Source organism: Podarcis melisellensis (assembly GCF_964234715.1).
Source record: "Podarcis melisellensis genome assembly, chromosome: 6".
Classification (NCBI taxonomy): Eukaryota; Metazoa; Chordata; class Lepidosauria; order Squamata; family Lacertidae; genus Podarcis; species Podarcis melisellensis.
In genome coordinates this window covers 27,206,965-27,233,289 of record NC_138538.1, presented here as the reverse complement: position 1 = coordinate 27,233,289, position 26,325 = coordinate 27,206,965, and the positions used below count along the sequence as shown (strand labels likewise).

The 26,325-nt window shown below is 43.3% G+C and overlaps 1 protein-coding gene across 2 annotated transcripts in view; it reads right to left on the bottom strand.

Annotated features, from left to right (window-relative positions):
- Nucleotides 1-23,992, bottom strand: part of DLGAP4 (DLG associated protein 4) — a 340,702-nt gene extending 316,710 nt beyond the window's left edge. The window contains exon 1 of one of the 2 annotated variants that reach the window (XM_081916721.1): nucleotides 23,868-23,992. The gene's annotated coding sequence lies outside the window, so the exon portion shown is untranslated. The remainder of the gene's footprint in view (nucleotides 1-23,867) is intronic. The other variant, XM_081916723.1, reaches the window with a different exon arrangement.
- Nucleotides 23,993-26,325: the final 2,333 nt, after the last annotated feature.

The following is a 26,325-nucleotide window of genomic DNA, read 5'->3' as shown; positions in this document are numbered from 1 at the left end:
TAAATGGTTTATGGTTGTTTGACGCTTAAGTTGTATATAAAGTTTTTCAATGTAGGTGGGTGCTAAGCTTATGTTTTCGATGACCTTTGTAGAGATGTTCTGTTTCTTGGTGAATGTCAATTCAAATTCTGTAATTATTAATAGTTAATTTTTAAAAGCACTTTCATCCTGGTTAAAACATTTTTAATGTCAATGTGCCCTGAGCCTTATTTCTCGTATTCAGGGATCCCCCTCCACAACCCCATCACATAAGTTCCACCTTCACAGAGTTGTCTGTTGGCTTCCATTACAACTTTTTCCTCACCTCTCATAGACTAGCAACTAGAAGCCAATTTAGACATTACAGGGGTCTACACATAGATATGAACAAGATGTGGTAGAACAGATTGCACCACTTTAGACTGGAGGTGGGGAGTTGTTCTAATTTTGAAGCTCCTCAACATTTAAAACTAACCCCAACACTGCAGATAGAAAATGATCACATTAAGGAGGAAGGTGCTATCACAGGCCTTTCCTAGCTGTTCTGGATTTCCATCTGCAAAGAGTTTTTAATGTAGGATTGCATTCAAAAATCAATCATCTTCTGCAATAGCACAGACCTAAGAAGAAGAGCCTACTGGATCATGCCAATGGCCCATCTAGTCCAGCATCCTGTGACTGACCTGTGAGGAAAACACAAGCAGGATGGGAACAACAGGGCACACTTCCTCTCACAGTTTCTAGGGACTAGTAATTCTGCTGCATGTGTAGATCAGGCCATCGTGGACTCAAGAATTAGAATTCTGGACTGTTTCACTTAAGAACACAGGTGAGGGGTTCAGAAGTGGCTGGTGCCCATTGAGAATGGTAAGAAGGAAGGCAGGGAGGCTGTCAGAAATGAGCCAGCTCCAAGAGAAGGTTTGCAGCCAACTGCAGAAAGCAGCCAGGAACACAGAGGCTTTGATGATAGGAAGGGGGGAGCCGGCAGCTGCAGAATTCGGCTCTTCCTGACCTTGACAGGGAAGCTAATAAGGCAGTAGCTGAGAGTGGGCTAGAACGCAGTCAAAGCTTGCTGGAAGCACAATCAGGCGTGAAAGAACTCAGAGATAGCCTCTCAGAAAAGGAAGAGGTAGGGGCTAATCCACTCAGTCTAGAGAGTCAGCAAATGGGAGGGTTGCAAGACAGGAAGCAAAACAAGAGACGTAAGGTTCATAAGTTCAATTGCTTCTGGCCATGCCAGAAGGGATCTTCAGAAGGGTCATCTTGAGTGATGATGCCAGAGGCTTTGTTAGAGCCATCTGGAGCTATCTGTTTGTTTTTGTAATAAATCCTCCTTTTTAAGGAGCTACACTTACTGTGTTATCAAGGTGGGAACCTGGACTCCTGACAGATACCCAACAGCAGGTGAAGCCAGAGCCAATGAGAAGCAGGGTCAACTAATTCTAATTTTGTTCCCATCCTTCTCTCAGTTTTACAAAGGTAATACTAGGAGGAAGCTGACAGGCAATGCCTTCCCCTGGACTGGTTGCAAGCAATAAGGCAGGAAGTGGGAACTGGCTGACAACAGACTGAATTTGGTGGAGCAGCACCCTGGTCACCCTAATGGGCAATCACTGGAAGCATCAGGACTGCCTGCTGAGCCTGAAGGGTCCTGTCTGCCTCTTTCCACCTGGCTTGGGGCGGGGCCTGGGGGGCTCCATAAAGGACTGCTGCTGCTCCTCGACAGAATGGCTCCTTTTAAAAAAATTGTTGATGTTGTTTATCTGTCATTTTAAATAGTTATTGATATTAATGTTGCATTTTTTAGTTTTAGATTTTATGATTTATGTGGAAATTGTTTTCCATTTGGTTGTGTACCTTTTGATGTGCTGTGGGTTAAACCACAGAGCCTAGGACTTGCCAATCAGAAGGTCAGCGGTTCGAATCCCCGCGACGGGGTGAGCTCCTGTTGCTCAGTCGCTGCTCCTGGCAACCTAGCAGTTCGAAAGCACGTCAAAGTGCAAGTAGATAAATAGGTACCACTCCGGCGGGAAGGTAAAGGCGTTTCCGTGCGCTGCTCTGGTTTGCCAGAAGTGGCTTAGTCATGCTGGCCACATGACCCAGAAGCTGTACATGGCTCCCTCGGCCAATAAAGCGAGATGAGCACCGCAATCCCAGAGTCGGTCACTTTACCTTTATTTATTGTTTTTGACTTTTGTTATGTTAGTAATTATGTAAATCTTGTCATGTTGTAAGCCGCCTTGAGCATATTTTCAACTATGGAAAGGCAGCATACAAAAAAAATGATGATGATGCAACACTGCATTGACTTACCTTGGCATGAAATAAATTAGCAGACATAGGAGAGAACTACACTAAACAGTTTCTACCCATGTGCAAGTTTACTACATGGAGCCAGTGTTTATATATGGAGGAATATTCAAGAACGCAATGCCCCCTCTTGCAATCTGAGATGGTTCTGAATTCTACCATGTGTAAACTGTCTGTAATGTGACAACAGAAAACCTGTGACTGGGACTGAAAAGGGTATCTTGTTAATCAGTGAAATCATATCTTTGGTAGCAAGCTGTTCTGTGATCATGTCCTGGATAAGCAGCTGAGCCTGCAGATCTACGAAGGACATCTCCATGACACCACTTTCCTATTAAAATGCTGTTTGCACTATAAATATATTAGGGAGTCTCTGCAACTGAAGGCTCTGGACCATCTGGACCAGTCCAAACTTTCACCATTGGTTCTACAACCACCTTCTGTTATCACTTGGAACCATCTGGATTTCATTTTTTTCCTCCTAGCAATGTCTAAAATGCCAGTACATATTTTCTGAAATACATGTGCTGCTGGATGTGAGAAGGCAGGCCAGGACTATGTGGGAAGAACATTTTTCTTTAGCATGGTTTTCCATTTTTTGTCCTGAGCTACTTAAAACGAAGAACTTAAGATCCTTGCTGGTTCAGACCAATGTCCTTTGTGAGTTACCCAGAGAATTCCTGTTAGGGAGTGGCTATATAAATGCAGTATATGAATGGATACATTTAGTCTAACATCAAGTTATTTGCTGCAATCTCAAGTTCTCTTTCTAGGAGAGCCATAGTCCGTTCACAACCCATCAACGTAGGTCTGAAATTGGGAGATTTCACTTTACACTTATGTCAAAGCTCTTTTGCTGTTTGGTTGCCCATTCACTCAGCTGGGAAAGGTCCTTCCTGGAACTTGTTATGGTCTGATTCAGTTGGTTTTTCACCATGCTGAACAATTTGATGCAACCCACAATTGTTCATGACTATCCTTATGACTACTACATTGTTCATCACAGTTCTATAAAATTTAATAAATTCAGTAGCATTGTTTCCTTGGTGGACTCCACTACTTGCACCCCTCTACTGTGAAAACTGTCTTGATTATTTCTACTTCCTGGCCTTTGATCAGTTAACAGCCCATAAGATGACTTCTCCCACTAATGGGATGACTGCTAAGTATACTCAGAGGTCTCTGGTGAGGAAATCTGTTGAAGGGTTCCTGAAGTCCAAGTATATAGCATCTACTAGATCAGGCTTCCTTAACCTTGGCCCTCCAGATGTTTTGAGACTACAATTCCCATCATCCCTGACCACTGGTCCTGCTAGCTAGGGATCATGGGAGTTGTAGGCCAAAAACAACTGGAGGGCCGAGTTTGAGGAAGCCTATACTAGATCATCTCTATCTGTATCTTTGACATTCCCATAGAATTCTAAAGGGTTTGCAAGACAGGACTTCAAGTTTTCAGATGCTATGCTGATCATTCTTGAGCAAGGTTAGTTTTGTATTTGCAGGGATGCATCAGTGGGAGAGGTTGGTGGTCTTGAATCTCTGCTTGATAACTTCCCTGAGGCACAGCGCTGGCCATTATGGGAAGCACCATGTTGGACTATATCATAAATGGGGAATATGTTAGAATACAACTCCAACCATTCCTGGTCACTGAACATGGTGGCTAGAGCTGATGCAGGACCAGAGCTAGATGGACCTTTGGTGCGATCCAGCACTAATGTTTTTGCTTAATTCTATCTTTGGCAACGCATTCAATCAAGATACCTGGGAAAGAAATTGGGCTAACAAAAATCTAGAATAACCCGTCTGAAGACTATCTTGTATAGTTTTCACAAAAGTTGCCTATTATTCTTTGATTTAGTCATTTGTTCAGTTGATAGCTTTTTAATAGAATTTTAATGGGGTTGTTTCCTTTTATTTCTGTATTGTTTATTTTATGCTTTGTTACTTGCTTTGAGCTGTGGTTTATAATATATCAAGTACATAAATATATTTTTTTCAGTGATGTCCCATTTTACAGATTCATGTCAGATTAGCTTCTTTCCCATCCCTGACATGGAGGAGCTATGGAGTTTTAGTAAGTCACATTCTTTTGTTCAAATAATTCAACTGTGAAATTGTTGGTCATTTAAGAGCTCTCACATAGCATTCTGTTCTGCTGAGCTGTTGATTTGTCAGTTAGTACTAGAACAGGGGTCCTCAAACTTTTTAAACGGGGCTGGTTCGCTGTCCCTCAGACACTGTTGGGGGCCAGACTATATAGTTTGAAAAAAATATGAACGAATTCCTTTGCACACTGCACATATTTTATTTGTAGTGCACAAAAAACAGGAAAAACAATACAATATTTAAAATGAAGAACAATTTTAATCAACATAAACTTATAAGTTTATGTTGATTAATGACACATACATATGCACAAACACTGTGTATGTGTGTAGAAAAAATATTTACAAAACATTTGTAATGCACATAAAAAAATAGCAGGCCAGTGTATGCTTTTGGAGGTTACTTTTAATGCGTGTTTGTGGGAGGTGATCCTGGAAAGTGCTGTGCCTGTTAAAAACTTCCCCAAACTAAAGCCTATGATGCTGTTCATATTTAAGTCTTTAAAGCTTTATCTTTAAAGCTTTATCTAACAAAAGTAAATCAGGGTTCCCACATGAACAGTGCCAGCAACAGGAAGGAAAAGCCAGACAGAAAGCAGACCTGAATAAGCAAAGGAAGGGAGAGAGGAAGGAAGAAATGAGAGAGGGAGGAGAAAGAGAGAAGAAACACGGGATGGAAAAATAGGGAAGGGGCTCTCAGGCGGTGGGGAAAAGAGCAAGAGGAGGGGGAGGGGGAACAAGGTGTTGTGAAAGCTGGGATCTGATCCCGCAAGTGGAACGGATGATGCAGGGCATGGGGGCGGGGGGAGGAACAGGATCCTGGCACAGACCTCCAACATCCAAAAAGCCAACATCTTCCGCATGGTGGGCTGGATCTCCTTCTGCACACACTGGAAATAGGAGACCCGGGGGCTACAGTGCTCTTCCTGACTCAGGAGGTTCTGTAGGACCCGGCGGTCCCTTAGCAGCTGCAGATCCTGCTTGGCCCAGATCACTCCCTCCATGCACAGCAGTTCCATGTGTCCGGATCCAGGGATGGGAAGAACGGAGGAGCGGAGAGGATCCAGAGTGCTGGTGGGGGGATCTGGCTGCTGCAAGGCTTGGAGGGAGGGAGGGAGTGGAGGGCTCTCTCACGCTCGCAGCCCGGGAGCAGGCTGGATCACCCAGTGGCAGCACCGAGCCCAGCAAAGCAGCCTCCCTCCCCCCCGGCTGGGCTCCTCCAGGTTCCTGGATGCACAGAGGCGAATGAATGTGCGGTGGTGAGAGCTGCAGAGAGGCAGAGCCAGGGCCCAGATGCTCAGGAAGGTGGAAGGAGGAGGTCTGGTCTGCTAGGCTGACTGATGCCTCCCTCTAGGCCAAGGGAGGCAGCTGCCATCATAGGGGAGGAGAGACCTCCTTGCCACTCCACCCCTGCAAACTTTCTTTTCCCCCTACCAGAATGTTCTTTGCAGGCTTTCTGAGCAGGGAGGAAGGAAGGCAGAGCGCGGGGCTTTCCGTCTGGCCCCCAATTTATCTGCCACCATGCTTCGTCCCCAGCTGATAATGACTCGGGTCCAGGCGTTGTGTGGCTGCTGCTGCTCCTTGCAGCTCTGCCCCGGTACTCCAGGAAGCCAAGAGTGGATGGGATGGGGCCTCCACTGACACCACGGCAGGAGAGGGAGGAGGAATTGCCTGGTGTCAGCCAGAGTTGCAACTTGGAGGGGCACTGGTCTGCTCTCCTCCCTGGCCAAGGGATGCTGAACATATGCAGGTCCAGCTGAGCGTGCTCAGTAAGTGGCACCGAAGTCACCTGCCCACTTCACTGCCCTTCCTTGGACTTCGAGGGAGGGAGTCAGCAGTGGGTTCTGCAACTGGCAGGTGGGCTGGATCCAGAACCTTGGCAGGCCGGTTGCGGCCCTCGGACCATAGTTTGAGGACCCCTGTTAGAATTTCATTTCTTGTTACCTTCTGCCTTGGTCACGCCACACCTGGAATATTGTGTCCAATTCTGGGCACCACAGTTTAAGAAGGATATTGATAAGCTGAAATGTGTGCACAGGAGGGTGACTAAGATGATCAAGGGTTGGGAAAGGCTTTTATATTCTTAAATACTTAATGAATAGAATTCAGTACAATTAAACTGAATTCTCTTCCACAAGATGTAGTGATGGCCACCAACATGTGATAGCTTCAAAAAGGAGTTAGACAGATTCATGGAGGATAAAGCTATCAAGTATCAGAGGTGGTTTACCTCTAAACGCCACTTGCTGGAGAGTTGGACATTCTGAGAATGCAGGAATAGATGGGCCTTTGGTTATGTTCCTGTTGACCATGCTAGCATCCTCTTAGAAGTTCGTTCTCTCTCTGTCCTTTCCCAAGTTTGTGACATACATTCTAGCTGAGCTTCTATTATCTCATCATGTCTTTAAATAACCTCCAAGCATCTTGAAGAGATTTTACCCTCTTGACTCTTCCTTTCATCTAATCTCCTTTACCTAATCTCCTCAATTTTGAGAATCATTTGAAATTAACTGTTTCTGTGTTGCTAGGCAGCATTCCATTTACATATCTGGTGACTCTGATAGATGTGGCCAATATTCCCCACCAAGTCAACAACACTTACACCTCTAACCGGTTCCCAGGTTGAATTAAGGATTAAGTCCAGGGTTGCCCCACCTCTAGTTCGTTCTTTGCACAACTGTTCCAAGGTAGTGTCATGTATTTTTTCTTGTTTGCTGCAATCTGAACATGCACTCAGTCAAAGTGAGGGTAACTGAAGTACCCAGTATTCATAAACTACATTTATGGGCGATGTGAAATATAGAAAGATTGTAACTAAGAGGTCCCATTGTCTGAAGTCTACCCTGAATTAGACTATCTAAGAGAGGTATGGAAGCTGTGGTCCTCTAGATATTGCTGGACTACAACTCCCATCATCCCTGACCGTTTGCTTTGCTGGCTGAAATTGATGGGAGTCTAACAATGATTATAGGGCCACAGTTCCCCATGCTTGCTCTACGACCAGGATGCAGAGAGAGAGGATTAAGCCAACAGCGGTCAACTGGGAGGGAGGGAGTGTATGTCTATGTACCCAAAGAAGGCTGACTCATCACAACAAGACAGATTAAATATCCAAAGCAAGTACCGTAATAAGGCATTGCTTTCTCAGAAAAAAAGGAGGAGGATGGCATTTCAGCATCTCTTAGCAACAGGAACAATAAAATGGAGCAGTCAAAATATGAGGTGTCAGCGGGATCTGTCACGCACACAGCATGTGCAGGTTAGCCCCCACCAAACCAACTGAAGGGGCAGAGCTATGATGACAAAAGGGGAAGATTGAGAATGCCAAGTGTTCTGTTGTTTCATCACCTTATGGGATGCAGTGACCTTTGCATTACATAAAGGTGTGGGATGGTGCTCAGAAAAGGGCAGGAAATGGAACACATTTTCAACTAAGGAAGTTCTCATATAAGAGGCTTAAATCATGAATGTAAACCCAACTTGGCAAAAACAGAATTCAGATTCTGATCCACATTCCCTCACACGTTATCAGCATACTGTTATGAATTGTTGGTGCCAGACACCTATAATCCTAGCAAGTGTGAAGAGCTAATTAAGCTAGCTTCTTGACAAGGTTGACGGGCCATTAAAAGAACAAAGGAAAGGTGATGGGACACTACGAGAACCAAGGAAAGGGGGCTCTGTAACAGATGACAAATGAGTGGGACCTCTGCTCCATCTCTCATAAAGTTAGAAGGACAAAGCCTGAGTTTGAGGGCAGAGTTTGCTGTGATGTGACCTACAGTGGCCTTATGCCTGCTATTATCATGGACTTTCTTCCCACAAGGTAGCCTTCTTTCCATACTCTCCTACCATGCATCCAACCAGGTTGCAGAGCCAAAACCAGTGTCTCAGGGTAGTGCTGGTGACCACTGAAGTGTCAACACCAAGGGGATTTCCACTGCAGGGATACTCCCACCAAACCAACCACCACCTTTGTAGTCTTAACAGAGCTCATTATAAGAGTTCTCACCAAACATTCTCACCCGGATACATAAGATTTCTCTTCCAGCAACAAGTTTTCTTAGCCATTACACTATAGTAGCTTAGACTTTTCAGCTGCAGTTGCCCCCGTCCCCCATCATCTCTCCTTCCTTTTACTATTCCATATTTATTAAATGCCACTAAGAGTGCACATGGGGCTATAAAGAGCACAGAAGTAATAATGTCCATGTCTTCAAGGCTTAGAATCCAAATAAAACAGAGATGACAAACCTGAAGGAGAGGTAGTTAAGCACTGATAAACAAGATTTAAGAATAGAGCAGCCTTTTCTTTCTATTACAATTGCATTAAAAAAAACCCTATCCCCCACCCCCTTAAGTAAAGTAGTCTTGTAGCCTAGAATCAATCTGCTTCTCTTCTGGTCCCTTGGTGTTCATGCTAGCCCTCAAGGAAGAGGAGCCCCTTCTTTTGTCACCAGCACTGAAAGCAAACAGGCTGATAGTGGAACAACAGATTGCTCCATCCCTTCACCAATCTTATTATTATTATTATTATTATTATTATTAGCCTGCTAAGACTATAGTAGTCTGCATTTCCATGTTGACTATTAGTAGATAAATAGGTACTGTTCTGGCGGGAAGGTAAACGTCATTTCTGTATGCTGCTCTAGTTCGCCAGAAGCGGCTAAGTCATGCTGGCCACATGACCCAGAAGCTGTCTGCGGACAAACGCTGGCTCCCTTGGCCTATAGAGCGAGATGAGCGCCGCAACCCCAGAGTTGTCCACGACTGGACTTAACGGTCAGGGGTACCTTTACCTTTACCCTGCAGGCTAGCAAGTTGTGTGAGCTTATTTCCAAGCCCGTATGAAAGGATCCATAATTTTCTCTTATTCCTGGGCACTGTATGACTATCTGCTAGCTGAATTTAAACTCTGATCTGGCCAGGTCCCCGAATAAGGTAGAGGGACATCATTGCTGCATCAATGCATCGTGGCTGTATTGAAAGACAAGTCTCTCAGGCATTTCACATGCTCAAAATGGACTGAGACACTTTTATTGCAGCTCACCTTTATTGCACACACACACTTGGACTCATCTCCACTATATCCTTCAAATTCCCCAAACAGTCCTTCTGGAAGATCCTTCAGCCTACTCTCTTCTGACTTCTTTTCACGAAAGCATTTGTGGGGGAATAATTGGAGGGAGGTGTTGCAAAGGAAAATAAGTGGTGGGTGGGGCAAGGGTTAGGCTCACACATTTGCCCACACTTGCTGAAAAGCAAAGACAGGGTCGGAAATCTGTCAAACACAAAGTTCCAGCCTAAGTCTCATTTGGTTTGGTTCACTGCCAAACACGTAATTCCAGCCTAAGTCTCATTTCTGGTGCCAGCTTGGTCAAAATATTAATTGGATGAAGCAACTCATTAGCAAGGAAATGTAGCTTCCAAATCTTATGGTTAAAAACAAGAAGCCAAAAGCAACAACAACACATTGCCATTAAAATCTCTTCTCCTATGATATACTTATAGCCTATTTCCGTAATAGCTTGGCAAGGGAATAACATTATGGAAGCTATAAATATCTCCCAGGGTGCTGCTTTGTTTCTTGCTAATGCTGCTCTGCTGGACAATAAATCCAGGAAGGGAGATGCCTGCTAGTGTAGCAGGTTGGTCCAACAACAAACACTGCCACAAGTGCAGCTGAGTCTATATCTATCAATGGAGCATATAAGGGATGGAACCTGGGAAATTTGAATGGTCAGTCGTCATGATGGCTGATTCTAAGAACTGGCAGAGCCATGTTGGGAGGAGCCATTAAGTCAACCAAACACACCTTTTCAACTCTGCTGAGACAGAAACTAGCCCTTAGGTAGACAACATCGTACCTGCCTCCACAGATGTTGCTGGACTACAACTCCCATCATCCTCAGACATCATAGCCAATGGTCAGGGATGATGGAAATCATTGCCCAACCACTTCTGGAAAGCACCTCATTGGTTACCCCTGAATTAACAAGAAGAGCATTTATTTTTGAAAAACATTTAAATATCATCTCTCACTGAAATGAGGTGGTGTACATGATACATAGATAGATTAGATAAATACAACACTCACACATACATACAATAAAGCACAGCTGCAATCAGATAACTGACTAAAATGTTTTTTAGGAAGGTGGCAGAATGCCATCAAGGATGATACCTAACTAAGTTTTGGTTTCATAGAAAAGGTGCCACAACCAAAAATGCTCACCCCCAGTGGCTGCCAGTCATACTTTTATTACCTGTGGCACCACCAGGAGGGTCTCACTAGATGACTGTAGTGGAAAAAACCAAAAATGATCCTACAAAAATCAGAACAGACTGGACATTTCAGCCAGGCCTGTGAAAACAGCAGCACTTAAGTGGCCACTGAGATGAGTGGTTTTATCCTCAAAATGCCTGGGAGATTTGTCGCAGCAGGTTCAAAGGGTTGCCAAGTCCCGTTTTTGGCTTTGATGTTACTAAGGCCTATACTATTTTGGAAAGTTCCTGCAGAGACCTACTTGTGGCTACAATGACACCAGCATCGTGTCCCTGGATCAAGTCAGAGTTTCCCTTCTGCTAGTCCCTTCCATTTGCTCAAAACAATTAGCTATTCTCCATGTATACAGAGGGTGCTTGTGAGAGTTCAGCATTGCAGAATTCCAGTTTTCTCATTGTTTTCACCATGTTCCACCTCTTCTCACTCTGGATCCATTTATGCGGTCTCATATTTATTTATTTTTAAAGGAAGGGTGAGCCTTTTAAAATGATATGGACCTACAGAATCTATATTACATCAATAATCTTATTTGGCATCCTGGAGTTTTAATTGTACATTCCAAGGTTCATGGACAAGCACTATTAAATTAAGCAACCTAAGTTATGACTTTACACCAACATTTTCCATTTGACAGCTAGTTAGAGTTAGTAATCTTGAACCTTATTGCTGAGGTGTGGGATGGGCAGGCCTTCTCATAAGGTGATATAATTATTAATCATTATAATTATGATTAGCTTTCAATGATACTCAGATCAAAGACATGCAAGTTCCCCACATACTACTGAAAAAAGTAAAGAGATTAGCACTGATGCTGCTCTGTTATTTTGTCTAGATGCTCAGGTTGGTCATGCCATACAACAACTGTTCTGTACACTTTGTCCTTCTCAATACAGACTACAGACGTATAGAATTCATACACATCCTTCTGTTCACCATACCCCAGAGGGGTGTAATTCATTGCTTTCATTCAGCTCTACATAAATGTCAAGGCAATATTATCACATGTGGGAATATAAACGTAATTGCTTTGAACTCCTGGGCTATAGCTTCGTCACCGGAACAGGAGCACAGATATGACCTGGATACTAATCCAGTATGCCAGAGATTTGCCCTGGTGCTGGAAGTTGATCATAACTAGATCCTTAATTATTTCAAACATGGAGGGTATTGGAAGAAAGAGGTTATAAGGCAGATAAGAGATTCTTTCCATAAATATTGTTTCACCAACATGTCCCTGAGATAAGAATATGAAATTGTACAATATGTATAACCAGAGTTGCTTCCAATATTATTCAATATTTGCAACATGGTGATAGGAGATAATGCATGTCAGTGCTTTTAAAAGCATAAGACAGTATCTGTTGTAGTATTAATAGCTGCTAAGCAAGTCTTGAACTGGTCAATACAGACCAGTCATGGTGCAGTGGTAGAGCATTTGCTTTGCATGCAGAAGGTCCTAGGTTCCATCCCTGGCATCTCCAGGTAGGGCTGGGAGAGACCTCTCTGAAATCCTAGAGAGCAGCTGAAATACTAGAGACCAGTTAGTGAAAGCAACCCTTTGCTAGAAGGACCAATGGTCTGACTCATGCTCCAGTATCTGAATAAGAGTTCCAATCCTCCTTTCTTTGTCTTTGCTTTGGAGCTTTCACCATGAAAACCCTCTCTTTACTGCTGAATCAGAGCTGGAGCATCACACAGGACTTGGCCTCGGTGGGGGAAGCTTCTCCTCCTCCTCGACTGTCCTCCAGCAGCCGCTATCAGCTGCCCAAGGGAGGAGGCTGTTAGCAGCAGCCATGGAGAAGCAACAGGATGCTCTCTCATAGCTGCCACTGCTGCTGCCATCGCCACCACCATCACTTGGTGTAAGTGCTGGCTCATCCTTCTTCCTGAGCTCAGCAGCGGCTGCACTGGTGGGGGAAATACAGAAATTCTGGGATCAAATCAGAAGCCAGGATGGGTTTTGTAATTCCAGGACTGTTCCTGGAAAACAGGGATACTGGGAGGGTCTGCATCATGTAAGTCACCCTGAGTTCCTCAGAAGATGCACACACAATAATGCTAATTGTTCAAGTCCAGGGGTCAGCAAATTTTTTCATCAGGGGGCCGGTCAACTGTCCCTCAGACCTTGGGGGGGCGGACTATATGGGGGGGGGAATGAATGGATTCCTATGCCCCACAAATAACCCAGAAATGCATTTTTAATAAAAGGACACATTCTACTCATGTAAAAACACACAGATTCCTGGACTGTCTGAGGGCCAGAATTAGAAGGCAACTGGGCTGGATCTGGGATCTGGGCCCTGGGCCTTAGTTTGCCTACCCATGTTTAAGTCTTTTCACAAAAATGGATGAGCTACTAAACTTAATCCAACTTTCCCCAAGCTGAGAGGAGCTTGCCTAAGTAAGAACTCAATAAGAAACATAACTTTTGGTCTACTCTGAGCTCTTCCTCTATAAGGTTTGGAACTTGGGCCCTCTAATTGTTTTCTTTGATGCACTGTGCAAACCTAGACATGACATTCATGAGAAATACATATCCTTTCAGTTCCAGCAAGAAGAGATGTTATCTGTGGAGGCATCCAGCCGAGTTAAAAAATAAAACTCTGAAACAGCAGTTACGAAGCATAAAATGCAAATAACACGCTGCAAAATGACAACATTTCGTTGCAGGAGGGACTGAATTCCTAGAAACAACTAGCTAAATACAAATTTTTTATCAATGGGCCATTGCAAAATTGGCATTTAAGTAAAAATCCAGGCTCATAGGTGTTGGTAGTATCAGAGGATGAAATGGTAAAATTGAACACTATGGGAGTATTAGGTTGCAACTAGGAATGCTGTTGACTTCTGATAAAAAGGGAAACAGGAGTGTAAATTGCTGATGTTTGCTTATTTCATGTCTAGAACTATTTTCAGTTCACAAATATGTAATTGATGACATTTTTCCCCAGTTGCATTGGAAATTGTTTCCAGTCATTGGAAAGTGTTTCCTTTACATTGAAATGAATGGAGCCAGTGTGGTGTAGCAGTTAAGAGTGCTGGACTAGGACCTGGGAGACAAGGGATTGAATCCCCACACAACCCCGAAGTTTGCTGGGTGACTTTGGACCAGTCACTCACTCTCAGCCTAACCTACCTCACAGGGTTGTTGCGAGAATAAAATAGAGAGCAGGAGATGTATATATGCCACCTTGATTTCATTGGAGAGGTGGCATATAAATGAAATTAATAAAATGCTGTGGAATAATGTAACAACACAATTAACTGTCTTTAATTACATAAAATTCCTACATAGTGGACAGCTAGACAAATATTGTAGTTTTTGATGGAAGCCAAACTGCAGCAGAATGGAAACTGCGCTGCATGTGACAAATATGGGGTGGAATGAAGAAAGAGGTCTTCTTACATCTCTAACTGCAACTATACTTAGTGTTATACAGCTATCAGTGGGATTTCTCTATAAGCAGACATAGGATCAGAATGTTAGGCTGTTTCCAGGCAGAAGATTGTGTTATCAGGCACATTAAATATGTGTATCCAACACATTCTAGGTTATTTCTGGATGCCTTTAGTTGCTGCTGACCCATTCTATTTCATATTTTCTGTGTTAAGGTCCACCCCAGAAACCTGAGAGAGAGCCATAGTTTAGTGGTAAAGCACACACTGTGAATGCATAAGGTTCCAGTTCCAATCCCTTCCACTGCCCAGCAAGGGCATTATGATCGGCAAATGGAACCTGGCCAGTTTTGCCATGGCTTGATGATTAATGGTGTGTGGTAACATGGTGGTGGCACCAATGTTGTGGAATGTGCTCCCTGCTGAAATAGGAGTCGCACCATCACTATTGGCATTCTGCTGGCTCTTGAAGACCAATTCCCTCCACTTGAACTTGCACTTATGATCCAGTTGTTTTATTTGCTTTTAAAACTAGTTAATTGTTATGCTTTTTAATAAGCTTATTTTATTGCATATTTTAAATATGGATGCTTTTAATGTTTTGATGGCATTGCTTTATTGTGTGTTTTAATTATGCATGGGTTTTATAATTGAGTTTAAGCTTGCAAACAGAAGCCATTACGACATATTAGTGGAATATCAGTGTTTTTCAAACTTGGACTACAACTCCCATAATTCCCGACCATTTGTCTGGCTAGCTAGGGATGCTGGGCATTGTAGTCCAAATGCAGATAGAGACCCAAGTTTGAGAAATGCTGTTATATAAATTAGTAATGATAATCTCTGGTATTTCTAGGTATGACTGTGAAAGACTCCTGTCATAGAGACTTTCCCCGAGTCCTTTTAGATCATCTTTTCCCAACATGCTGCCCTTCAGAAGTTTTAAACTACAAGTCTCATCAGCCCTAGTTCAAAACAGGGGGGCTCCAGGTTGGGGGAGCCTGGTATAGATGATACAGTGTTATCAGTGACTCTCTAGAAGACATTGGATTCTGTTCTAGAAAGTAAGATTCCTCGCTTTGACTTTCAGTGAACAAAGGTCCCTTTTCCACAAGTCTGTCATAAGTCCAGAATTAAATGCATGCTATAGGGAACATTGTGTCCCTCCAACACCTTGGTATTTTTATCTAGGGAAAGTGGATGGAATGGCCTTTGCTGACTACAACTACAGTGAAGAATTTACTCAAAGCCAGCAAGAACAGAATCCATACAAGGTAGATAAAAGGCAGCACTTTGAATTGGATCCAAAAAGTAAATGTGAGCACAATTTTAAGAGAACTATTGTGCTATATTACCTGCAATAAAGGACTTCTGAGTTAAGTTCACATAGATACCAAGGATGACCTGCTTTCCACTGGTTCCTTACTGGATTAGGAAAGTGCTCCAGCAATTCCACCTCAATATCATTTCATGCATGTTGAGACAGCAAAACAACACACATGCACACAAACTGAACTTTGGCTATTTGTCCTTGAGAAAAACAAGCTAAAAATCAGTGCTCAGTAGATGCCTGATTGCAGGCAATTTACAGAGTACATAGAGTGCTTACTTCTAAACCTGCCACACAATCGTCTTTGACTGAAAAATAAAGCAATTTTATTGTTCTTGGTATCTGGAAGAATACGCCAAGATATAAGAAAAATTAACTTTTGCTAACATCCATCAGAATGATCAGACTAGGGTTTTGTTTGGACAGTCCTTAAAAGGGAAAACGATCACTGCTGCTGCTTATTGGGCTAAACATTTTTCAAACAGCAAGGCTACTCTGATTTTATGAATCACTACACCGACTGATAATAAGGATTTGGGATGGATCATAATGGCGGCTGCATGCCCAGAGTAATGGAATGAATCCAAAGCAGCATAAGCGGAGGGAGAGCAGCTGCTAGCACTGTCCCATAAAATGCTTGCACAGATGCTAAGTGGAATGTCCTGTTCTGGTCTTGCAGAGGCCAAAGGACAAGGCGGCAAGGCAGGTTGGTTGTTGCAGCACCATGGAGAGTTCCCAGTTGAAAGTGATCTGAGGCTTCTAAAGCCTCAGTTTCCTGCCCACCTCCGCAAGGCTCTACCCAGTTCCAGAGAACTCAGTTTTCTATGGGTCAACCCCTGAAGTCAGGCACTTCTCCTGAGACCTGTGGCCTCCCTGTGATCTGTGGCCTCCCACCTGGTGCATTTCTATGGTTGGACTAATGAGGTTATGGAATGACTTGCGGAGCTGGACTGCCCATTGCCAAGGCTACATCCTCAAAACATTGTGTACATGCACAGTAAGGAACCCATTACTGGAGCAGCCATTCTCACCAGATGTGGCACAGCGACAATGCACAAGGCAACTGTAAGGCGCAAAGTGAGTTGAAGAGGTTATGTAATAGGAAAAGAGATAGAAATGAGATACCCACGTTCCATTTCAGAATGGAAAACCACACACAACTGTTACTCAGAAGCTCCAGTATCTGGCCATCACATTCCGCAGGGCCTGCAAGACAGAGTTGTTCCACCAGGCCTTTGGCCAGGGCACAGCCTGACTCCCTCCTTTGGCAATCTTCGCGGAGCTCTGGCCCAATGGTTGCCATTGGTTTGATTTGAATTAATTTTATAATGAATGATTTTAGAGTGTTGTGTTCTGTTGTACTGTTGTACTGTTTTATTGTTGTTAGCCGCCCTGAGCCCAGCTTCGGCTGGGGAGGGCGGGAAACAAATAAAATTTATTATTATTATTGTTATTATTATTATTATTATTATTATTATTATTATTATTATTATTATTAGTACTACAAGTAGAGTAAATGTATTACAATTAACTGGACCCAGATACCAGATGAGCAGGCAAGAGATACAGATCTATTTGCCTTTTAAGGAAATGGTGACCTTTTTGCCCTGTGCTGATTGCCCTGTGCTATCTATTATGAGATTTAAAAATTATTTTAATTATTTGCGTAAGGGTGGTACCTAACTAAACAGTGAGATGAGCACAATGACTTTGAGCTGCATAGTGTAAGTTTCTCCTCTCCTCTCCTCTCCCAAGACCTGTAACCCCACTGCAAGTCCTCTAAATCTGCTCCAGGGGTTCCCCCAGCCCTGTAGAGCAGATATAGGGAAATGTGTGGAGTGTGGAAAGGGCAGGGGAGTTGCATTACACAGATAAAAAAATGCTGCACTGTCCTAACCACTGGATAGCACCCAAAACATTTTTTTTTAATATATCAAGGGAGCTTACATAGAAGACCCAGCTGTCTTCCATTAAGACTCAACATACCCAGCAAGGTCACTGCATTACATGCTTTCAAACTGTGGCCTGGAATGTGCTGCTTTTAAAAAATGAACATATTATTCCCTCTAATAGCAAACTCCAGTGGTAAGTGGCAACTTGTTGTTGCAAGTCTCCCTTGTGCTATTTAAACCTGCATCCATTTAACCTTGCATCCAAGGGCCTTGAGACATCTTTCCCTCCTCTGCACTGAAATCTTTTGTGTGTCTCGCATCCTACAGCCAAAATCCTAAATGGAACCCCTGCCTTCCTCCATGCTTTTCAAACACCATGTGCCTAAGATTTTAAGAAAGAACTGAAATAGTTTTCTACCCAATGGCAGCAGACATGCAATGAGACAGGATGAGATGGACCAGGCCAACTTGCCTCAAGTAAGATGCCACTTTAGTTACGTCTCTGTCAACACCAAGTATCCTACCGTAGCTAGAGTACATTTGTAATACTGGGGCTTGAGCCTGGACAGAGAAGGTAAAATAATTAAATAATATGGGTTACTTTAGTCTGGGACGCGGGTGGCACTGTGGGTTAAACCACAGAGCCTAGGACTTGCCAGTTAGAAGGTCAGTGGTTCGAATCCCCACAATGGGGTGAGCTCCCGTTGCTCGGTCCCTGCTCCTGCCAACCTAGCAGTTCGAAAGCATGTCAAAGTGCAAGTAGATAAACAGGTACTGCTTTGGCAGGAAGGTAAACGGCGTTTCTGTGCGCTGCTCTGGTTCGCCAGAAGCGGCTTAGTCATGCTGGCCACATGACCCACAAGCTGTACACTGGCTCCCTCGGCCAATAAAGCGAGATGAGCGCCGCAACCCCAGAGTCGGTCACAACTGGACCTAATGGTCAGGGGTCCCTTTACCTTTACCTTTACTTTAGTCTACATTTTGCAGTAGATATCTGGGATTAAAGGTAAATAATTTCTTGTCCAGACCGTAATTGTCTAATGACTGGGAGATTTCTCATCATTAGTATTTCAAAAAAGCAACTGTTGAGTCATCATGCGCTCCTCTTACCTGGAAAATGTTTATAAGAGGAGAAGGCAAGCAAAACTTAATATATGCAATCATTGAATATTTTCATTTTTAAGAACATGAACCCCGATGTAAACAAACCTGAAACAAAATTCAATCAGAACCCATTCAAGAGCAGCCTCAAGTGTTATGATTTGTCACTGAAGAAGACCAAACAGTCAAAACACATTTGGCAGTCTGAATTGTAATCTGCTTAAGCTGTGGCTGGCTAGTTAAATCATTCTCCAGCTTATAACAAGCATATGTATTTTATTAGTGTGTTGGAAGATTTCATATGTTTTGTATACTGCATTGTTATATGTTTTATGTATGATAAACCAATCGAGTAAAATTTGCTGGATTTTTATGGTTCCTGGTTATTTTGTGTGTGTGTCTTAGATTTGAGCTTGATCCATCAGCCAAATGCTTTTGATATGCAGGTTCTGTTTTTGCTCCTTCACTCTGTACAGCTTGCCAAACACTCCCTATATTGGAGAGGTGCCTCTTATTTTAAACAGGTTTCACCCCTTTATTTTTAGATCATTACAAGGCCATAGAAGGGAAAAAGAACAGACAGCAAAGTGCCACAGCACCCCTCATTTCTGAAATGCCGTCCTGGCACCCTGACCCCTGCAGAGACACAGAAGGCTCGCAACACAAGGCACTCTGCGCAAGAAACGAGTTTCGCTTAAAGTTCCTCTGCCAATTTGTTCATTTTAAAGACTACATTTCAGAGACATGAAGGACTTGGTATGTTCCGCACAAAATGTACCCGTGGAGTTAGAGGACAAATGATCTATCTTTTGTATACCTGCATAAATCCCCTGAAGTTAATGGAACGTTGCTAATTTACAGCAGCTGGTTCCAGATGTGGAAAAGATCTCATGCTTCACACAGTCCGGATCATTATCAAGAAGACCAAGGCAGGAGGCACTCTGTTCCCAAACTGCCAACCATTATCATCTGAAGTATCTCTTTCTCTCTCTCTCACACACAGCGTGCCATACATTTTGCTTTATCCGTTTTCAAAGGGATCTGCAAATACATGCAGTTCATCCCCCTAGGATCGTGTTTTATGAAGGGTGGTATATAAAACTCCCTTAAAAAACCCAGAATAAATAAATACTTGGTAAGGAATGGTGTGGGGGAGGGAGGGAGGGAGAGGGAGAGAGAGAGAGAGAGAGAGAGAGAGAGAGAGAGAGAGAGAGAGAGAGAGAGAGTGCTTTCTGAACTATCGCAATCTCATTCCTACATTTTCTCTGTAGTGCCTGGCAAAGTACTGGTGATAAGTAAATAATCCAGAGTGGCAACTGGAGTAAAGATAAACCTATTGCCTTCACTTGCATGTATGCATATTGAGATTTGAATTATGATACTATAGGCTAACTATATATATATATATATATTTAAATCAATTGAAAGATTTTTGTTTGGGGCTGGGTGAGTCTTGATTTTTAATCCCAGGGGTGGTGGTGGAGAATTTACCCAATGAACTGGAGGACCTAATTATATGTGGAACATGAAATCAGAGTGAATCATATGTGGGTGGGATAAATTAGGTGCTCTATTGTAGCACACTTCGGTCCCATGTTACTCATGTGCAGGCCTACTGATAAGTTGGATATGATATTACTATTTGACTATTAGAGGGAGAGTTGTAGCTCAATGGTAGAACATCTGCTTTACATGCAGAAGGTCCAGGGTTCAATCCATAGCTGTCAACTTTTCCCTTTTCTTGTGAGGAATCCTATTCAGAATAAGGGAATTTCCCTTTTAAAAAGGGAAAATGTTGACAGCTATGGTTCAATCCCTGCTGTCTCCAGGTAGGACTAGGAGAAACTCCGACCTGAAACCCCGAAAAGCTGTAAAAATCAGCACAGATAATAGTGAACTAGTGAATAGTGAACGGTCTGGCACATTTTTTAAAAAAATAAAACAAAATAAATAAATAAATTGTATTAATATTATGTTGTGACAATATGTAGCAAAAACAATTATACATCAAATACCCTGGCTTCTCATACAGAAAAGGAGAAAACAAATGAAATAAAAGAGAAAAAAGGAAATGACATTTGAAGAGGGAAGAAAGGCAACATAACAACCCCCCCTACCAATAAAATTTAAAGGAAAAATATTGTCATTTATTTTGTCATTCCAGAAATGTAAAAACAAGGCCAACTTCTCTATAAATTTATTTCCTTGATTATTTAGTATGTGTTTCCGTCATGTGTAAGTTTTATCATTAAGATAGTTTGCCAAGTTTTCCTTAATCAGTTATTATACTGGGATCATTATTTTTGTGCAACACACTGGTCTGACACAATTCAAGGCAGCTTCCTATGATTCCCCAACTGAGGGAGATCCTAGGGGGATCATATTACTTTGATGGTCAAGCTCAAACCCATTTCTGGACCAGAATGCCAGTGTGGTACAGTGGACAGAGTGTGGGATTTAGATGTTGCAAGCCAAGTTCATATCCCCACTCAGCTCTGAATCTCACTGGGTCACCACAAACAACTCAATCAGCCTAACCTAAGCCCCAGGGTTGTTGTAAAATGCTACCGAGTGCTGGGAAAGGAGTTTGTAACAAAATAATGAAAAAGCCATCGTTGCAAGGCAGTGAATGGGGGCTCCTTCCTTCACCGTCTGCCAAATCCAGGCCCCATACTTCATTCGGGCCACATGTTTACAATAGTTGTATGAACTGCCTCAGTGTAACCTTGGATAAATTGCTTCTCTGTTCTCCCCTGTGCATCTTTTGCCCCCCCCCCCCGTGGAGGACATGAGAAGGGAACCTGTGGCCTTCCAGATGTTGAAGAACTACAACTCCCATCATCCTTGGCCATTAGTCAACTTTGCTGTGGCTGATGGGAGTTGTAGTTCAGCAGCATCTGGAGGACCAAAGATTCTCCAACCCTGCTCTAGAATGAAGTAATAGAGGCACCATTTTAAATACACATTTCCCACAAATTTGCAATGTTTCCATGTTGGTAGAGTTTGGCTTTTTTGTCAAGGTATGATCTTTGTTCACCAGCAAAGGGATCACCTGCCTTTTCTTACAGAGATACCACAAGAAAACAGAGAGACAACAAAGAATAGGAACCGTAGATCTATGTGGACCAAGATGCTAAGAGATTATCCAACATAGATTTATACTCACATCTACCCACATCTACAAGACACTCTGTCTCCCAGTCATCAGAATACTTTCGATCTCTTTTTGATGAGATTAGCACTTTACCCCTCAGCACCCCCTGCTGATCTCCTAGTGCCACAGCATGCATTCCCTGTTGCTGCAGATTCTCAGAGAAAATCCAATGGAAGCTCTAACCGGAAACGTAATCCAAAAAAAATAAAAGGGGGAAATAGATGAGTGGTATAAAGCTGTCCCTGTTAGTTGCTTCAGCATGCAAACTGGGACTCTGCAGGCAACAAGTACCATGATCACGCATCATTTTTGCAGTGCAGAGAAAGGGCTGCAATCTGTACTGAAACATGAGCCCCGTAGTATGGGAGAAAAACAGAGATCCGGAAAATGGAATGTCAACAGAGAAACTCCACAGTTAATTGGCTCAAATCTGACCTGGACCCCCTCTCTGTTAACCCTTGAAGGAAGCTCCTTCCCTTAGTGAATTTACACTTCTGCCCTGCTCTGCCTTTCCAGCCCCACACTTGCCTTCCATACCACCTCATGAAGCCCCACTTAAGGCTGCATGATTGGCATGTGCTTCCAAGGTCACAGCTAGGATGCACCCGCCCCCTCCGATCTTTCCCAATTTATTATCAATGTCTACTTTTACCAGCAGAACACCTGAAGTGGGAGTTAGTAAAACAGTAGCATTTCCTTCCTCCTTTGGGAAAGCAGCCCTCCCTTCCCCACCTTCCCACCTGCATGCTAAATTTAAAGGAAACATTTGTGAAACGTATTGATGAGAACCGCCATCTACCATTATTCCACAGCTCGGCTTTATACCCTCCCACTCCACACTGCTACAAGGTGTGGAACTGCCGCCGGTTGACAAAGGTCTGCTCGACACAGGTGGCACACTCCCCCACTGCAACTCCCGTGCGTGCACACAAAAACGCGCACACATAGAACATGCAGCATTGCTCATCACATTTCAGCACACGAGTAAGCCACCACATGCTCAGCTAGTCATCATGTAGACACACACACACAGACATGCATCCAGGAATATTACATGTCACAGATGTCAAGTGCCACCATCATGTTTGCATGCACACACACCCCTCAATGTTTGTTTTTAGACACATAACACAGATATATGCTCGATAGTTTATGCAAAACGCTAATATACAGTGCTTAAGAGCACAGCGTCTTCCTGGAGTGTGCTTCAGAAAGACTGCAGAGTACAACCGAGGAAATCGGAACAAGGCTTCGAACATGAGTCTCAGCCATGTGAGTTGGCAAATATCCTAAGTTTTCTCCAGCTACGCAGCACATCTCCTCCCAGCCCCCAGAAACAAATGCTTCTACATTCAGGCATGTAATTGACCTGGCTTTTTATTCATTTTTGTCTAGAAATGGTTAGTTTTAAGTGATTTCACTCACAGCCTTTGTTCCTCGTTATCATGTTTGGTTGGATTTCACATCATTGTTAACCACCTTGGACACCTTCACGGCAATGCAGGATTTAAATCTCTTCAACAAACCTATAAATCCATCATTAGCTCTCCTCCAAAAGGACTCTCTCCCACCCTATTCCTTATGATGTCAAAACACAGCTCGGGCTATTCAGACACTCTCTACCATCTCCCGACAGCAGCATGAAACCAGTTGTCCTCAGTCATGCCTGCCTGTCTTTTTGGGATGTTACCGGGGGCTAACTTAGTGGGCCCAAATATGAACCACCCACCCACCTCGCTGCTGCCCATCACCATGGTATCTGACTCTGTGACGCATAAAATCAATAGCAACACAGAACACTCAAATCCTGCTGCCAAGTACAATCACATTCAATGGCTCCCTTTTCCTCAACACTATATGTAATCACTACAAAAACACACACAGAGAGAGACACTGTTGATGGCAATTAACATTCTCTTCCCCCAGCCCTCGTATCAGGAACCAGGTACCAGGTACCAAAAGCACGAGCAGGTACATTTCAAGGTCTTAAGAACTGTGGAGTAACCAAGAGAATTGCCAAGGCTGGCTGGGGCTCTGTATTGACAGAGGCAAAACAATCACTGGCATTTGGGGGTGTTGCACAAAAGAGGTAAATAAGAGGGAAGGCTACTTCTCCGCATACACACACAAACACAAAACACAAACAAACATCCTATCCATCTCACTTGAAATAGCGAGTACAGTAAATAACGGTAGCATCTCTCCATTTCACACTTCATTGTTGAAAGCCAACACTCCCCAAGGCACTCGTGCCATTGCTTAAGGCCCTATACAGCTGCTTTTTCTTCCACCGGGACAATGCTGGACTCACCTGGGTGTCAATGGAAGGGACAACAGCTGATGCCCGGGCAGACGCTCCCCCTTGCCATGGAGTACTTGTCCAAAGAAAGCTTTGCGATGAAGCCTGGCTTAATTGCTGTGGCAGGTCTTTCTTCTTTCCCTTGTCTTCTTCCCTTTCCCACCCACCCCCCTCCTTTAAAATAAAAAAGGAAAGAAAGAAAATCCTCTTTATGCAGCAGCCACCGTTCTCCCCATAATGATCACTGATGCGATGCCCATTCATTCAGCTTTTCCTCCCCCTTCCGCCTCTCTTTCCCGGTCTCCTGGATTGAGGTTGTTAGTGATGCTGCAGCAGTGCTGAGTGAGATCCCCCTGAGAGTACAGTGAAGAGAGGTTGGGAGGGAGAGAGAGAGAGAGGGAGAAAAAGGCAGAGATGCAAGAGAGAGAGAGAGAGAAAGAAGAAGAAGAAGGCAGGCCCCAAAACCAGATCTGGATTTGTAGGAGCCTGGAATACTACACACACACACACACACACACACACACACACACACACACACACACTGGAAACTAGGGCAGGAAAAGAGCTGGGCCAAAGCTGCCGCTGCACATCGTATTATTGTGCCTCTGGCAACCTGAATCATGCATAAGGTCAACACACCAGAAAATCTGAGGCACTCAATAAGTTATTAGCAAGAAGATGCAGGCAATATAAAGAGGCAGGCGACAGACAGACCCTGCTCGGTTGGAGGCTTAGTCAGTGCTTTCATAGCACGCCTTGATTTTTAGAGATGGGTAGAGCTCCCCGGCTGGAATGAAATAGCCACAGCTCAGCAGCAGGTGAAATCCGGCACGAGATAGTAATAATAAAAAGCCAATCCGCAAGCAATTGCTGTTTCCTTTCATTTGAGGCATGTATTTTAAAAAAGAACAGGAGGGTGGGGAGCCGCTTGCTATTGTTGTGACTGTTCCACAGGCCAGAGAATGACAGCCTGACAAATTAGCAATAATGACCATGACAATAACTCCTTGCATTTCCCAGCCCTTCTGTTTGCAAGCTGCACAGCAGAAAAGGGCAATTAGAGGCACAGTCCTCAAGTTTCTTTTTTTGTTTCTGAGGAGCTTCATTGAAGGCTATGGGATTTTGCAGTAGATGGCGATTGAGTCATGGCATGGCATGGTCTGCTTATGGACAACGTCATATAAAATTCCACTGTTAGCAGCAGTGAAAAGGTGTGTTTTGGGAGGTTGGAGGGGGTTGTGCTATTTTGCTAACCCACTTAATTGTAAATGTGCTCCAAGGTGCAGCATATACTGTAGTCCACCATGACCCCCAGGCCCACTGTGTTTTCATCCAGAAGTTTATATGTTGCATATGTTGTACAATCAAAATGCTCATAAGCTGAGTTTAGACATGCAGACAAACAGTTAGAAAATAAGGGCTGGCCAGCCCAGCCCCTCTCATTCTTCCATTGCCCATTCAGAGTGGCAGTTCTAGGTCGATATTTTAGGTCAGTCACTAACTTGCCCTAGTTTTTGAGCTGAAACAATAGTAAAATAGATCCAAAGCTCTCAAAAAGCAAGTTGCAACGTGAGCTATTGATTGGTTCAACTACTTCTCGTGGCACATCACTGGCATAAATGGGATTTAAACATACTTTCTAATCCATTGCTTTCATCAATATTTATTTGTAAGATTTATACATTGCTTAATCAAAGAGCTCTCTGAGCAGTGTACAATATATATATATATTTATGTATGCTGTTGTTGATATGGAGTTTGGGGCACATCCTAACTGCTGCTGATTTCGTGTCGGGCTCAATCGGCAAATTCAATTATAGTTGTTTGGGAGGTGTTTTGCAACAAACCTGCTTCCCTAAAAGATCAGACTTCTTGTGATAAGGAAAGTGACAGAAAAATGCCTTGAGAAGTGTGGGATAACACTTGACACAATGTCATCTAACCTCTTCACAAACAGATCAAACATTAAATAGACAGCAATAGCCTGCTTCCCTGCAAACAAAAAAAATATCAGGACGAATGTTCAGTGAACAGGTTGTCTGGAAGCACTGATAAAGCAAAAGTAGAGGCTAAATTTAGAATAACCTGTGAAAAGAAGCTTTTAATACACATTTTTGAGAGCTATTCCAGTCAGATTACATTTTGGCCTGTATTGATTTATTCACCATTTTATAGATTGCACTCTAGCCATTTCCTGCTCTGCGGTCCATCTCACCTCCCTAGAAATCAACTCTGTCATTTTAACACTTCTCTTTCCAACTAATACAATATTAACTTTATATCTGTTTCTCTTTTGGAGTGGGGACACTTGTGGCCTAGCCTAATGCTGGATCCCATGGAAAAAGTACTCAGACCATGGATAGCTCCATGTGAGCAACAGACTCTGACAAAGTATTGGAGCAGACTGCAGCTTTTTAAGCCTCTATTTTCAGATTATGGTACTTTGTCCAGATTCCACCCCCTTGCAGAG